The sequence below is a fragment of the Schistocerca serialis genome, chromosome 1, assembly GCF_023864345.2.
Source record: "Schistocerca serialis cubense isolate TAMUIC-IGC-003099 chromosome 1, iqSchSeri2.2, whole genome shotgun sequence".
Taxonomy (NCBI): Eukaryota; Metazoa; Arthropoda; class Insecta; order Orthoptera; family Acrididae; genus Schistocerca; species Schistocerca serialis.
In genome coordinates this window covers 779,479,033-779,494,930 of record NC_064638.1, presented here as the reverse complement: position 1 = coordinate 779,494,930, position 15,898 = coordinate 779,479,033, and the positions used below count along the sequence as shown (strand labels likewise).

At 41.0% G+C, this 15,898-nt stretch overlaps 1 protein-coding gene across 19 annotated transcripts in view; it reads right to left on the bottom strand.

The window, feature by feature from the left end:
* Window positions 1-15,042, bottom strand: part of LOC126483260 (longitudinals lacking protein, isoforms H/M/V-like) — a 454,209-nt gene extending 439,167 nt beyond the window's left edge. For 15 of the 19 annotated variants that reach the window (XR_007587741.1, XM_050106609.1, XM_050106611.1 and 12 more), the window contains exon 1: window positions 14,902-15,042. The gene's annotated coding sequence lies outside the window, so the exon portion shown is untranslated. The other 4 variants (XM_050106607.1, XM_050106604.1, XM_050106605.1 and 1 more) reach the window with 4 other exon arrangements.
* Window positions 15,043-15,898: the final 856 nt, after the last annotated feature.

The window sequence follows — 15,898 nt, the reverse complement described above, 5'->3', positions numbered from 1 at the left end:
AGGGCGCTGGGAAAGTTACAAGTCCGCAGCAAGAGCTGGGCGACCATCATTTGTGAGCCACAGCGACACTGAGGTGGGTCCTCCCGATGAAGGAGATAATCGTGCGTTAGGCAATATGGCCAATGTGGATCTGGCAGAGGACAACTGATTCCCTGTGAGAGGACTACACGGAAGACTTCCAAACATTCGTAGTCTTCTCAATGACACGCAGTTTGTCGTGTGTACTGTTATGCCGTGCCATATCCCAAAGCCGAAAAACCCTGTGGTGTAAGAGAGAACACAGGTCTGTTTCGGAGATGCCCATCTCCAGAAGCAGTTTCCACGTAGCCTGTTTGGCAAGCCTGTCAGTAAGTTCATTGCTTGGGATTCCGACGTGTCCTGGGGTCCATACAAACACCAGTGATCGATGGGACAGTTCCAGGGCATAGATAGACTCCTAAATAAACGCTACCAAAGGATGGTGAGGGTAGCACTGGTCGATGGCTCGTAGGCTGCTCGAGGAGTCAGTACACAAGAGAAATGACTCGCCAGGGCACGAGTGGATGTGCTCGAGAGCATGAGGTATGGCCGGCAGCTCTGCAGTGAAAACACTGCAGCCATCTGGGAAGGATTGCTGTTCAGTGCCACGAACATACGCAAAGCCTGCGTGACCAGCCACCGAACAGTCAGTGTAAATCGCTGCACGGCCCTAGTATGTGTAGAGAATCGAGAGGAAGTGATAGCGGAGAGCCGCAGGATTAATGGATTCCTTAGGGCCGTGTGAAAGGTCCAAAAGAACTGTGGCCTAGGTGTACACCATTGAGGTGTACGTGAATGGACCTCGAGAATAGGTGGTAACGGGAAAGACTCTAGTTCAGACAGAAGGGATCGGACGCGAATAGCAATTGTAAGCCCTGACCTGGACCAGCGATGCGGGAGATGGACCGTGGTGGTTGGGAAAAGGAGACGGCAATTCGGATGTGCAGGAGAACTATGAATGTGTGCACCATAACTGGCGAGCAGTTGTGCACACCTAACCTTCAATGGAGGGACTCTTGCCTCCACCAGGACACTGGTCAGCGGACTCATTCTAAAAGCACCCATCACTAGGCAAACGCCACAGTGGTGCACTGGGTCAAGTAAACACAATGCTGAGGGCGCCACCGAACCATAAACCAGACTCCCGTAGTCAGGCGGGATTTAACTAGGGCTCTGTAGAGCTGCAGCAACGTAGAGCGATCTGCACCCCAGCTGGTGTTGCTCAGGCAGCGGAGGGCATTGACGTGCTGCCCGTACTTGCGCTTAAGCTGATGAAGGTGAGGTAGCCAAGTCAATTGGGTGTTGAAAACCAGTCCTAAGAATCAATATGTCTCCACTACAGTGAGTGGTTTGTCATTAAGGTAAAGTTCTGGTTCAGGATGAACGGTGTGATGCCAAAAGAAATGCATGACACACGACTTCACGGCTGAAAACTGGAAGCTGTGGGATAGAGCCCATGACTGTGCCTTGTGAATGGCTCCCTGTAGGCACTGCTCAGCAACACCAGTACTGGAGGAGCAGTATGAAATGCCGAAGTCACCCGCATACAGAGAAGGTGAGACTGACGGCCCTACAGCTCAGGGACACAAGATTATCAGTGGTAGAGCAACCCTGGTGGAAGCCGCACTGACTTGGAGCCAGTAGGCCACGATTCCAGGACCCGAACCACCCCCCAATACACCACATGTTCCAGCAGCTTACAAAGAAAGTTGGTGAGGCTGATAGGCTGGTAGCTGTCCACATCAAGCGGGCTCTGACTGGGTTTGAGCAACAGAACTATGGTGCTCTCCCACATCGCAATGGAAAGATGCCATCGCACCAGATCCGGTTGAAGGTGATGAGGAGATGTCACTTGTAGTCAGATGAGAGATGTTTAATCATCTGAATGTGGATCTGATCCATCCCAGGAGCTGTGTTGGGGCAATGTGCAAGGGCTGTGAGGAGCTCCCACTCTGTAAATGGGGCGTTATAGGGTTCACGTTGGCACGTAGTGAACGAGAGGACTTTCCTTTCTGTCCACCATTTAAGGGTGTGAAAGGCGGGTGGTAGTTCTCCGATGCTGAGTCTCAAGCATAGTGCTCAGGAAAGTGCTTGGCAATCAAATTTGCGTCGGCAAATAACACGCCATTGATGTTAATGCCAGGGACACCTGTTAGGGTCTGGTACCCAAAAAGATGTCTGATCTTCGTCCAGACTTGGAAAGGTGACGTATGGTCACCACTTACCTATCCCAACACTCCTGTATACATTGTTTTATAAGATGGCAAAGATGGGCACAGAGGTGCTTAAAGGCTATTAAGTGCTCTAGGGAAAGGTGCCGCTTATGTCGCTGTAGAGCTTGCCGATGCTCTTTAATTGCTCAGTGACTTCCAGCGACCACCAAGGAACTGTCTTTCGCCGGGGGCACCCCAAAGAACAAGGGATTGCATTTTCCGCCGCTATAACGATCATTGTTGTGACCTGTTCAACGACAACATCGAAGGCACCATGTGGGAGAGATTCAGCAGAGATAACAGAGGTAAAGGCTTCCCAGTCTGCCTTGTTTAAAGCCCATCTGGGTAGGTGTCCGTGGGCATGATGCCAGAGGAGTGACAGGAAGATGGGGAAGTGGCCACTAACACACACGTCGTCATGTGCTCTCCAGTGGATAGATGGGAGAAGGCCAGGACTGCAAACTGAGAGATCAATGGCAGAGTATGTGCCATGTGCCAGACTGAAATGTGTGGGGGGAACCCGTATTTAAGAGGCAGAGGTCGAGTTGTGACAGTAAATTTTCAACCTCCCTACATCGGCCAGTAGGCATGGCACCACCCCACAAGGGGTTATGCATGTTAAAATCTCCCACAAGTAGGAAAGGTTTAGGGAGTTGATCAATCAGTGTAGCCAATACATTCAGGGGCACTGCATCATCCGGAGGAAGATATATGTTGCAAACAGTTATTTCCTGGGTCGTCCATATCTTGACAGCCACAGCTTCAAGAGGGGTTTGAAGGGACACAGGTTTAATGCATACTGAGTTCAGGACATAGACACAAACTCTACCTGATACACTATTATACTCACTACGGTTCTTGTAATATCCCCTGTAACCGCGAACGGCTGGGGTCCGCGTTGCCAGGAACCAGGTTTCCTTGAGGGCAATGCGGAAAGCAGGTGTAAAGTGTAACAATTGCAGTAGCTCAGGCAGGTGGTGGAAATAACTGCAGCAGTTCCAATGGAGTATTACGTGATCATGAGACTGGGAAGGCATGAAACACTGAATGAGGCAGTCTACGCCTCAGGGTCACCTGCTGCCACTAGACGAGCAACTGTGCGATCGACACCTATTGTGTCTGAGGGCCCAGCGAGATCTAGGTCCTCAGCGGACACCAGAATCTCCACCTCATCCTCAGACACAGAGCTTGTAGGTAGTGGAGGTGTGGGTGCCACCACCGTGTCTTGGTTCTTGGGGGGTCTTTTTCTTTTTATGTTTCTCTCGCTGCTCCTTAGGTTTGTCTGTCTGGGAGGGCTTCACTGATTCAGTCTCAGGGACTGAGGAGGACCAGGAAACACTACGACCAGCTACTTGTGGTTCCTCCAGCCACTGGGGGGTGTCAGCTTTGTCACTGGTATGAACCTGGCGAGAGAAGCTGAAGAAGACTTATGCTTACCCGGCTGAAAAGTGGGGACTGATGTCCTCGATGGTTGGGGGGACGTTGATCCTAAAGTAAGTTGTACAAGAGCAACAAGGAGGGAAGTGCTAGCCACCATCAAGGGGGCAGGTAGATTCTGTCGGCTCTGAGAGCCAACTGTACGTGGCAGAACGGAAGATGGTAGAATCGTTGTCCTAACAGCGGCATAGGTTGACATCATATGCAAAGGATATAGCCTCTCATATTTTCTCTTAGCCTCAGTGAAGGTCAATCGGTCCATGGTCTTGTATTCCATTATTTTTCTTTCTTTCTGGAGAATCCTGTAGTCTGGCAAGCAAAGAGAATGGTGCTCTCTGCAGTTGACACAGATGGGAGGCAGGGCACAGGGAGTATAGGGATGTGAAGGACGTCCACAGTCCCAACCAGTGACATTGGAAGTACAGCAGGAATACATACGGCCGAAATTCCAGCACTTAAAGCACTGCGTCGGGGGAGTGCTATATGGCTATACATGGTAGTAGACCATCACTTTCACCTTCTCAGGTAATGTTTCACCCTCGAAGGCCAAGATGAGCATCCTTAGCATGGCGTTCCTCCCATGGTGTGGCCGGGGGGGGGGGGGGATTTAGGGTCATATTTCTTAGCATTGAAGTTAGAACTTGACCCCTCAGAGAATGCTGGTGTTTGACCACCAGCAAGACATGACGTACTACACTTCATGGCGTGAAATCTGCCCTGATGCCACCCACTCCGACCAGGGGCCCTCCCCAAAGGCACCACCCAGCCTCAGCAAAGGCCACCTGGCAGGATGGCCATTGCCAGGAGTCCCAATGCCCCAGAGCGACGAGCATCTACTCCTTGGCATGTGTGAGGAGTTAACAGCGCAGGGGGCTACAACAAACAGGGTACATGATGGCCCCACCACAATAGACTAGCTACCGTGCTGGATATCAGGCACAAACAAGCTAAGAAGTCCATTATCATCGACAGGGCAGAAAATGATAGTGCACAGAGGATGGAGGAGAATGCACCCAGGAGGGTGACCTCGCCCAACAGCTGGAGAATGAGCAGAAGTGCAGATTCACGTCGACAAAGGATGAGAGAGATCTCAGTGCATGATGGACACTATGCACTTTGTAAGCCACCTTTCCCCAATTGGCTCGCTTTTTGGGAAAAATCTTGAAAAATGGAGGGGAAACCCAACAGGGGTCCATCACATGAAGTTACCGAATCATGTGAGACTCATTTTATTCACCTGTTACAACAGGCAGGAATACCTTGGTCCTATTCTAACCCCTGGACCCACTGAGTTACATGATGTCATTGCAGCACGGTATCTTCGAAATGGATCAAGTTTGCAGGAGGCATGTTGGAATCAGCAGTGGCACACTCTTGTGTGGGATGTTCGTCTTTTTAATATGTTTGTTAATGATGTTGCTATGGCAATGAACTTAGTTACTGAGTGGTTTGGGGGTTTGTTTTTATTTGCTTGTCAGGGGGTCATTTCGAAGTAGTAGTCATTGGTTACTGATTCGTTTTCAGTTTTGCAATTGTTAGTTAATCACACTATTATTAGTTTGAAATTTAATGGTTTTGTTTTTCATTTGGTATTTAGTATGGATATTAGACAAAATTTGTTAGTCGTTTGTTAGTTGCTACTATGGGCAATGATATGGCCGAAACAATCAATTTTTTCTAGTTATGATTGTGTATGATGTGCCAGCCTACATTTATTTGTCAGGTGACAGAGTGATAAGCAAATTTTTATGGTTTATTTTGTCTTTATTGTAAAATGTATGGTATGTTTGTTTCTATGTGATTTTCTTTGAGTCAGGGGTATTGAAATTAATATTAGAGTAGTTTTCTTATTTATTTCATTGGTTGCGTTGGGTTGGTAGCTGATGTCTGTATTTAATAGTTTATAGTGGTGGGTATTGTGGATGCGTCGTAGGTACTTTGGTCTGGTTAGGTTTTGAGAACAGTTCTGTCAGTTGTGGTTTTATGATATTGTTGTGGGCTTTGCTTGAGCTATATAGGTCAAGTGAAATTTCAAGTACCGGGTTCTGGATTTATGTGTAGGTTCATGGTATCATGTATTATGTTTGAGCTGTATTGCTAATGCAAAATTTCTGGTACCTATGTTCTTGTAGGTTTTTGTTAGTGTGTGGTGTCATGGATTTCATTTAAGCTACACAGATAAAGCGACATTTCCAATACTTGTTTTTCCAGTTTTTTGGTTATTATGCCTTTTATTGACTGCTGATGTTTTCAAAGTGTTGTTTTTTGCTTTAGTATTTGTATTGGCATGTCTTCATTATTAGAATTCTCAAGCATTTAGGTTGTTCCCAACCAAAAACTCCTAATTACTGCACCTGTCCCATTAGTTTCACGTCATTTTTGCAATTAAATATTTTTCATGTTCTTTGTGTCTGTTTACTGATTAATGTGTGATGTCATAGTATAAGCTTTAAATACAGATATCCGTCACCTCGATTACATTATGGATCTAAGCCAACCTGTGGTCCCACATCTTCAATATTTCTGATTTGTGATTGGAATCAGGATTTCCTTGCAGATACGATTCAACACTTTGTTTTTAATAGAACAAAATATGTAAATGTAAAAGTGAATTCAGAAATTCCATGAAGGAGTGCCATAGAGCTGTAACTGCTCATAATTTGTATTAACCATTCAGTGGATAGTGTCAGATAGTCCATGAGGCTACTCATGGATGATATTATTGTCTATAGGAAGTAACAATGCCAAAAGATTTCAGGGAACTGCAGGAAGGCCCGCATAAGTTTTACGATTGGAGCTGATAATAGCAGTTGACTCTGAACATAAATAAATTTAATATATTGCATCTAAATAGGTGGAGAGATACACTACCGTCCAGTAACACAACTGCCAATAAATCAAAGAAATAGTAACTCCCATAATGTACCTAGGAGTAATCAGCCACAATCACCACATAACACAAACAGTAGTAAAATCAGATGCCACGCAGAGATTCACTGGGAGAATCTTAAGTAAACATAATTCATTCATGAAAGAAGTGGCTTACAAAACACTCGTTTGACTGGTTCTTGAGTACTGTTCATCAGTTTAGGATCCTCACCATGTAGGATTAACAGACGAGATGTAAAAGATTCGATAAAGAGCAGCGTGTTTCATCACAGGATCTTTTACTTGGCATGAGAGCATATTGAGGAGCTCAATAAACTCCAGGGGCAGACACTACAAGTGAAGTGTTGAACATTACAGAGAAGCCTACAGTTGAAATTTTGCCCAAAGAAGTCACACAATACATTACTCCCTCCCATATACATTTCATAAAATCACCACTATCACAGAATCAGACGATTTACAGCTCATGTGGAGCTCTACCAATAATAATTCTTCCCACATGTAATTCCTAAATGGAATAGGAAAAGGGGTAAAGGATTTTGGTTCCAGAAGCACCCTTTGCCGCAAACCATAATGTGGCTTGAGGAGTGTAGATGTACATCTAGAGTGCTCACAAAGAATTATTAAAATGTTGCTCCATGACTGGATGATCACTGACTTAAAGATATTAGTATCAAATTCCTTTACAGCTTCCCTAGTTCCAACATGCTGGACTCAATTTAATACCTTTAAGTATGACAGTTTATCAGATTCATACAGCACCAACCAAGTAGAGAATGAGGGTACACAGAACAATGCACTAATTTGTAGAAAAAGCACATTGCAAATTCCTGTCTTTCCAGAATTTATATAGTTTGCAGACTCACCCCAAACAAATGGCAGTGTAGTTCCGGCAATAAGGTATGGCCGATTCCCTACCTCATTTTTATATAGCTGAATATGCGACCCTCTTCTAACGAATTCAACATTTCTAAAGTTAAGTGTCGGCAGCTCCTGCATTACACGCTGATGTTGGTAATTTGTTGATGATGTTCTTTTTATCTGATTTATATTTTGGTGATGTTTTCTGAGACTGTCAGTCCCATTAAATGAAACTTTTTGAACAATTTACAGCACAGTACCAAATATAGTGTGTTTACGTATGTCACAAGGATTACTAGAAAAGATGCAGATATGTAACAATAGCAATGAAAACTGTCACCACTACAGATTCAATATTACCTTTCCAATTTTCTGGAATGAAGGTTATTCAGGAAAAGAGGGATTTTACATCATAGTACAGTCTACTCTAGATTGCAGGGTGTTTCATGAGAACAAGTTCAGCAGCTGTTAATGAACAGTTTAAGCAATGTTTATATTGTTGTCAGGTGCCAGCTGGTTGCACACAGCTAGACACCCAACAACAGTACAAACAGATTCACTGGCAAAGCCTAAAATCACACACTTTAAGTAATTATTTAAAAAGCAGTCAGCTATTATAAATTACACATGTCTCACAACACTACACACTGTAACTTTGACTCTGTTATGTACCACAGAATCGTATTTAACAAAGTCGCTGTGTTCGATAAGTATCGGGACTTTTTTTTTCCCCAGCCAATGGGAAGGGGTGAACAGCAGCCTCTCTGGATAAGATTGGCACTGGAGGTGTTAGGTGAGCTAGGAGACTCCACTTAATCGTCTCCAAGCCTTTGTACTGCACATATTCCACCAGAAGTGTCAAGAATGAAGATGCAAAAAATCATCAAGCAGCTTTCTGAGATCAAATTTTTTGTTAAATTGAACAAATCTATTACTGTGACATTTCATATTATAAGGGTGAAGCAAAGTCCAGAACATCAAATTTTTGAATGGCACACAAAATTCTAATCATGGCTAGTAAAGACATCAGAAACTGACAACTTATTATATACCAATCTAAACCTAGGAATATGTGATCCAAAAGCGAGAACTTTTGAACTTTTAATTCCATTAAGCGTTCATTTGACAACAGATGAGGAAAATTTAGTGAAAACTACTGTGCAATTAACTGTGATTGATGATTTGCAAATGCAGTAACTGTATATGAAGTTAGTATTGAACATATTTTCAGAGGAGCATTATGTAAAGACTTCTTTTGAATGTGGAGACTCGTCAAAATATTCTGGCAGAGTAACACCTGGTGATAAAACTTGGGCATGATTCCATGTAAAACTAAGCCTGAGATTCTGTAAAATGTTATTTTTAATTAAATTTATTTTGTAGTTTTCTGAATATACAAAAGTAAAATTTTACTGTCCTTTTGTAGATTAGATTGGTTTAAAAGTTTGCTCTTTATATTGGCAGCTATTTAAATTTAGATTGCAGTCACTGTTATTGTTCCGAATGTTAAGGTTTCAAGAGCAGAACCTTATCTTTCAGATGAACTTCACTTTTTAAGAAAGATAAGAGATTAAGAATGCAGCTAATTTACCAAAAAAGAGCTATGTCTATGACAAAAAAAACAGGAGAAAGTTTCCTCTGCAACTCAGAAATTGTAGTAAGTAAGTTTATTTTTCATTATGAGTGAGAAAAATTGACAAAAACATTTAGTGACCAAAAAGCAGTGTTTAATATGTACATGATCATGACAAATGCTGAAAGTAATTCTACCCCTATCTATGACAGTTTTTTGGATTGTTACTAAAACCTAACCATTCATCACTTCTTGTCATCTTTAAGTGATATTTGTTGGTGTATATAGTGTGTTAATAGTTTACAATAATAATGAATTCTTAATGTCGCCAAGCATATGAGAAATATCAAGAAAAGTTGCAGAAAGATGTCAGCAAATGCAGTACAAAGAAAGGGGAAGGAGGAGGGGAAGGGGGAGGAGGAGGAGGGGAACGGAGGGGATAGAAGAAAATTAAGATAAAGGTAGCCTCTTGTCAAACACTTTTAACTGAAGCATACAAAGGTAGCTGAAAGAAAAAGAAAGTACAGGCTTGAACTAAAATCTGTACTGACTGAAAATAGGCCTGAGACTTAGGGATTGCTAGAGACTGAGATGCAATTAGTCTGCTTTCATCAATGACGTCATCACCATGCTGAAAACCCCTGTTTCTAGCATATCCAACATACTGGCTAAAACATCATACATAACAGCTGCAAATATACAGATGCCATCGAAGCAATACAGTGACTACACCCAAAGAAATTAGCAGGACAACCACAGGAAAAAATGGGGTTCTGGGTGGGGACAAATTAAAAATTCAATAATAAAATCAACACTATTCAAGATACAACACTCAGGGTGGGGGCTCGAACATGCCAAAAAATAAATGCCAACAAAATCATACAAAACACACCATATCCCAATCTCCAGATAACCTGTATTGTTCAACCCTAGACCAGGATAGCTATAAATCCTCCCCACAACTACAAAAGACGGTATCCCAATCTCCAGTTCACCCTTACAGCTCAACCCTAGACCAGGATACCAATAACACCCCTTCTCCAGTTCACCTATATAGCTCAAACATAGAGTAAAAGTCGACTTACAGTGAAGGTGTCTTTTCCAATGTGTTGCAGTTGCTAACTGTATGTGCAGTGAGTAATGGGAAGTGAACATGACAAATGAGGAGTTGGATAGGACAAGATGTTGGAAACCATGAGAAAACAGTTTTCAATAAATGTCGTAAGTGGGTCAAGTTTTTAATCACACAACACATTGGTCATAGTGCAATTACGTCACGGATCAAAGCAGACAGGCAGCATCCCACAACAAAGTATGCCCAAAATCTACTTTGCTACCTTTTTAGGCAAGCTTCCCCCATACAAGCTGTTGCTAGGTATACTTGGTTGTACGATACTACCGTCCGCTTTAACCCGTGACGCAGATGTGCTGTGCCCTGATGTGTTGGGTGATGTCATCAAGCTGTGGTATTTTATTTTGGAGGGGCAGTGAAATGTCGTAGAGAGCACAGTGTATGATGAGGCAGCATGCTTTAGCAGTTTAATTATGTGGTGGTGATGTGTTTGTGAGTTATGTTATTGTGCCATTTAGCGTTATATAGTCATCATAATGTGGAGCATACAAAATTATGTGGTGGCACACTGGAATATTTTGTACAGAATGTTGTAACATAAAATAGAACCTGTCTTAAAATTTAAACTGTGTTCTCAGATGCCTGCATAACGACTGATTAAGTGGATCAGTGCTTTTAAGTAAATCATGGGAGAATATAGGTGGATCAATGCTTATTAATATATCGAACATGTGACTGTTATTAATAAACATTGACCCATTTACCTTCTCCCATCAAAACAATGTTCCACCTACCTTGTCCAATGATGTAATTAACAAACATTGATCCATGTACCTTCTCCCATCATTTACTTAAAATCATTGAGCCACTTACCATCTCGCATTCCATTAAAAAACATTGATTCACCTACCTTCCCCCATGATTTCATTTAAAAACACTGATCTACTTACAATGTTCATCAAAAACTAATTTCTCAAGAGTTCCGCCATCTTGTCCTATCTGACTCATCATTAAACATTTTCACTTCCCATCACTCATTGCACTCATAGCTACCAAGTGAAACACACGACAGAAAACCACCGACACCATAAGTGGATTTGACTCTAGGGTTGACTTACATAGGTGCACTGGAAAAGGAGATACCAGCTTTTGTAGATGGGGGGTGGGGTTATTGGTATACTGTCTAGGGTCGAGCTGTACAGATGAACTGGAGATTAAGATACCGGCTTTTGTAGTAGTGGGGAGGGTTTATTGGTATCCTGGTCTTAGGTTGAGCCAGACAGGTGAACTGGAGGCTGGGATGCCAGCTTTTGTAGTTGTGGGGTTTCCTGGATCAGGATTGATCTACATAGATGAGCTGGAGACTGGGGTACTGGCTTCCTTTAGTTGTGAGGAGGGGGAGGAGGGGAGGGGATGGTACCACAGTCTAGGGTTGAGAGATTGGAGACTGGGATACCATAATCTTATAGTGTGTTTTGTATGGTCTTGTTCTGTTTTATTTTTTGGCACTATTGAGTGCTTCTGACCATCAAAAAGCATAGTGCAACTGTCCCAACTGTGACAATAAAATCCCCCTTGGATTTTTGGGTATGGCCCAAAAATCAAATTGTAAAATACAGAGTGGTACAAAAGTTCTCCACATGATCAAAAAAAAAAGGCTTGCATAAGCACATCAAGACAGAAACTGGCCTCGACTTCTCGCAAAAAGTGTGGTCCACAAAAGTAAAAGTGTAAAAATGTTTGGGTATTTGAGGATAAGATAGATCCTTAACAACAAGCTGCCCCATCTTCACAATGTACCTACTCAAATATTACTAGTTGTGAGAGAGGCACTGCAACATATACAGGATGACAAAACTATCCCAACAATGTTACAGCCCAGATTTGTCTCCCCTGACTTTCTTTTATTCTATTAGATATAAAGAACCCTGACAAAATTGTTCTGGGATGGCTGAAGTAGTACAACAGTGATTTCATCTCTAAATCATACAGATCATGTCAATTCGTGGTAACGAACTTCACTGTAAAAAATTGATATTAGACCTCTATATCACAAGTGTTAAGAAGTAAAATATTTTCATTTTATCTCAGTTTTCATAAACGGTGTGGTCCTTTGAAAAATGTATATTTTGTAAATAACTTTTAAAACAGTAGAGAACAAAAGAAACTATAACTAATAAACCACAAGTACTGGAGACCTGGCAGATGTTTTGCGTTAAAGCTCCCTCCTAGTGCATTGAAATGTAGTCAACATGTGCACACTTATGGGCTTCCATTAACTCACAAATTGAAGAACAAAATTTAAGTAAATTTTTTCACTTAAAATTTTTTTTTTTCTAATTTGGAAAGTCACAGAATACTATATTTTTTCATATTACCAGATGCTACTGATGTAATTTTAAACAGTATCTTCTCTGCTCACTATCTGTATTATGTGAACATTTAATACCAAAAATGTAAAAAAATTGCATTTTTAGGAGATTTTACGAATTATTTACTCGAAAACCCCCATCCAAAAACTTTTGAGAATTACACAAAATATTGATTGGTTGGATGTTAGTTGTTAAGTGCAAACACAGTGGGAAATATTTTTCTGTGAACATTGTTAAAAAATTTTCTACATTCTGCACATTTCGCATCACTGAATTTCTAGTGTAAAATATGCTTGTTGGCAATACTGTTTGCAGTGCCCTTCCATTTATAACAAACAAGTGAGAACTTGCAAATAAACCATTGTGCATCGAGCTTTGTGTTTGGTTTGAACTTTTTGTTAGATACCATGTCAGTGAAGAAATACAGTAGTGAGAGTGAGGTGTGTGTGTGGACTATGAAAAAAAAGACAAAAGAAGGTGGTGTTTAAGGAAAGTGAAAAACACTTCACAGTTTTTAGAAATGTGTCAAGAGGTATTGCAAAAATATCTTGGTCCTCAAGTAATGGTATCCATTGTGATGGTATCCACTGTGCAGGAATTGCTGCACTCACTACAAGAAGAAATTTAGTGGCAACCCGTCTGAATGAACACCACCACCCAAATGTGAAACTGAAGAAGATATTGAAGATGTTTATACTTGAATGTTAGGCCTAGCATTTCTGCTGTAGCCCCTGCTACAACCCCCCCTCCCCCCATTTAAATGCCCAGGAAAGGTACGTGGCACAAGAAGAAAACAGTATGTAAAAAGAAAAGTGAATTAAATTGAAACAAGTTTTACAGAAGAAACATTTTCAATATCTCGTGAACTGTATAATGTAGATGGACTTGGCGCAGAATCTGAAGATTGTGATATGTGCACAAAAAGTGATGTGTGGTTTCAAGACCTAAATACTGCTGTCTGTACTGAGAAGGTACAGTTACTGACACTGATAACCGGAAGCTACTCTAAGGAGCAGATACAGAAATACATGTACCCATTTCCACATTTTACTTGATTTGAAAAGCTCATAAAATAAAGAAGGAAAGGTATTTGGGCACCCTCATATTCTTACTGTGGACAACTGTTGCAAGATGATAAAGCTAATGTTGCTCCGGAATATTACCTAGGTGATAACAAAGATTGCAGCATGCAAAGTCTGAAAAAGTATAAAAGTAGACAGATATATGACAAGATGAATAAGAAAAGCATATCTCCTAACGAAAAACAAAAACCTGAATTTAAAAACTGGTCCCACAAATTCTGCTCCGTACAACCAAAAGGGGTACAATGCCAGTCAGTGATGGATTCACACCAAAACGTTGAATTTCTACTGCAGCAGCAAAAAATGGAACTGCTAAGTAACAAAGCTTTTAGGTGTGAAGTCTAACCAAAATGTTTAATGCAATTTTTAATTACTATATTTATAAAAGAAAAAGTCTAAGCACTTATTAGGCACACAGAGGTTATCAAATTGGGTACAGAATGTATTATCACAGTTATTTATTTCAAATTTTACTGTATTCTTGTTATGATAATTTCCTCATGTGTATTAATAGTAGTAGTAGTTTGCAGCTATAATGGAGGTGTGTTGGAAGCAGGAGATATATGTAACCAAGTGCATGAATGATAGATCAAGCAATGAAATTCCACTGCTCTAATTATCATGACATTCTGTCGCAGCAGCAGCAATAATAGTAATAGTTTTATTCATATGCAGATCATTTTTACAAGGGTATTGGGCATATCTTGGTATTACAATTTAGGAACAGCCAAAATAATGCAATTCATATATACATGCATTTACATACTTCGTTTAGTTTGACAATAATGGGGCACGAAGTCGGCCGCGGCCCGTCAGTAGTAACCATCCCAGCATTTGCCTAAAGTAATTTCGAGAAATCACGGTAAACCTAAATCAGGATTGCCAGATGAAGACTGAAGCCTCCACCCAGCCCAAAATTAAAACCAGTCTCTTTAAACCAGTGTCCTTCATTCGTTTTATCTCTAGTGTACAACAATTTTTGCCAAGACGTTGTTTAATAATATAAAATGCTTAGAAAATTAGTTCGAAATACTTATTTAGCTACATCTCTTTCACTACGTGAAACAATTACATCAAAAACTTGCACTTAAATAGGAAAATGATGTCTCAACATTCCATTGGTCTTCATCACATCATCAAAAGTTGTTAGTTGAATTATGAATCCATTCTGTTGATACGTCGTTTTGAGAAAAAATAGAATAAAATGATACCGGCGTCGAAACGTCAAAAACATCTTCTGTTCAATGCTGAAACTTCTCAACCCAGCCCTTTCTGTGATCGTACTGGCTACGTACACATATGTAAACAAACAAGGCAAAGAGTGGTCAAAATAAGGATACATCACCAAAAACAATACTACTAACGACATTAATGTTATATGTACCTCGAACTACCAATCGAACTCTCCCACCTATAAACACACGGAGTGGCAATCGGTACAACCACATAAACAATCGAAAATATCGATTGTTCCATGGGATCGAACATCATAAAATTGAATAGTACATGTTCGTTTGAGCAGTTGCCAGAGAGCGCCAGAAAACGGGCATTACTGCGCATGCGTAGCTACGATGACGTAGAAGCTTGTGCTCCGTGTTTGCTCTGCTCGTACGCTTTTCGTCGCGTTTATGTTTAGAATTTCGTGCGTACTGGGGCATCAAGTGACAATGTGCCGCACTGTGGCACGTTGTTCGTCTGGGACATATGGAGTTATTGATCTTGGGGCAATTATTTTATCATATCTTATCCAGATAACGAATGCAAAATAAGGAATCAGTCCTTGGCAAAATATTGATTTCAAAACTAGACTCTACAGCTCTAAGTTCCCTAATAATTTGATATCTGGTGGCCTTAACATAGATTTTTTTTGTTTGTATTATTTTATGCTATTATGTAAAATTTGCAATCAGATCTACATTTACTCAATACTATACTGAAAAAAGCTAGTAAGAAGGAATATAAATTTCTTACAAAAATAAAACAATTTGAGTTGCTTGAATAGACCAGAACTAAGAGCAACAAGTTACTTCATACGAACAATAAATTTCTTATATGAATGTGCGTGCGGCAAAGTGTGCTGCACGAAGTGTAATAACACCTCTATGACTTTGCTTTGTATACTCTGTGGCATTATTCTGCAACGTGTTGAGGTTATGCTGTGAAACGAGTTCTGTGCAACAATGTATGTCGATTGAAGGAAGTAAGCTGAAATTTCTATGTGATACAGGCAAAGAAAAAAGTCGCGTGGTATATTGCTTCTGAAGATTATTTGAACAACAATTCGAGATGTGTTGCTCTGAGCGACACGTATTGGATAATAGGTCTCCGATCATGTTTCTGTAACGAAAAAGATACCGTAAATTTCGGAGTACGAAAGCAGA